This window comes from Lipotes vexillifer, unplaced genomic scaffold (assembly GCF_000442215.2).
Source record: "Lipotes vexillifer unplaced genomic scaffold, Lipotes_vexillifer_v1.1 C26557864, whole genome shotgun sequence".
Classification (NCBI taxonomy): Eukaryota; Metazoa; Chordata; class Mammalia; order Artiodactyla; family Lipotidae; genus Lipotes; species Lipotes vexillifer.
The window spans coordinates 1-1,158 of record NW_006784525.1 but is presented as its reverse complement, the minus strand read 5'-3'; the positions used below and the strand labels follow the sequence as shown (position 1 = coordinate 1,158).

Genomic DNA, 1,158 nt, shown 5'->3' with positions numbered 1-1,158 from the left:
GAACCTGTGTCCCCTGCATTGGCAGGCAGATTCTCAACCACTGCACCACCAGGGAAGCCCAATAACGTGCAATTTTATATTGCACGTACAGATTCATGTAATCACTTCCACTGTCCAAATAGATAAGAGGTCCATCACCATAAGGATCCCTTCTGCTGCTTCTTTTTTTTTTTTTTTTTAATGAAACCAAAGAGAACACCAGAGATGTAGAATGGTTGTGTGGAGTTTCCTTTGCCCTTCCTAAAACACAGCTGCCCTGTGGTGGGTCTGCCTCTTTGCTCGGAAGGCCAAGAAGCTCCCTAGGCCATTCGTGGTGGGACGGTGGCGGATCACAGCTTTGGTTCTGGAGACTGTGGAGGAGATGGGACATCAGGGCAGAAGACGGGGGACAAGAGCAGTCTTGTGAAAAGAGAAAGTCAGTTCCTGGCCTTCTCCCTCAAGCCCAGTGAGTCCAAATGGTGAAGGCGTTTCGTGCATGTGCTCTGTTCACATTTTTTCCTTGAACCCCGTGATCCTTCATGAGACACTGGATTTCTGTTTTCTTCTTCCGCGGAGCCCCTAGACATGTCGTCAGGCTGCTTTCTTGGGGGCGGTGGGTGAAGCAAACATATATTCTCCCCTCGTCTCAGTACTCGGTCACCTGAGCCAACTCGGGTGTCAAATTGACAGTAATGTTTTTATACAAGGCGTTGTATGTGCTCTTTGCAAAGTAGTTCAAGTTGTTGAGGCCGTCCAGCCCTTGCCGTTCTTTGGACTTCCTCAGCAACGCATACCTTCCAAGAAACTGGACTTCTCCTCGGTGGTGATGAAGAATGGACTTGTACTTCCCTGTGTCACCTTCCGGCCGACTCACAGAACAGCCTGCATTCTGTACTCGGTTCCACAGGTCGTCATCCTCTCCACCTCAACCCCAGAAAGCATTAGGAAAGCCGTTGATTTTCTGAAACTCTTCTACTGTTAAGCCGCTCACTCCGCCAAAGAACTCAGTATAAGGAAGCAGATACATATACTTATCCAGTTTAGTTGCAAAGTGCCTTGGCAACTGTCCACATCCATAATAGTTACAATCACTTTCTGGTATATGATCCACATCACGAAAAATAAGACAGTCCCAGTCCAAGTCCTTCATTGCTTCTTGAAAACCCACATTAAAAAGCA

At 47.6% G+C, this 1,158-nt stretch overlaps 1 pseudogene; it reads right to left on the bottom strand.

The window, feature by feature from the left end:
* Positions 1-625: 625 nt before the first annotated feature.
* Positions 626-1,150, bottom strand: LOC103069936 (beta-1,4-galactosyltransferase 5 pseudogene; annotated as a pseudogene).
* Positions 1,151-1,158: the final 8 nt, after the last annotated feature.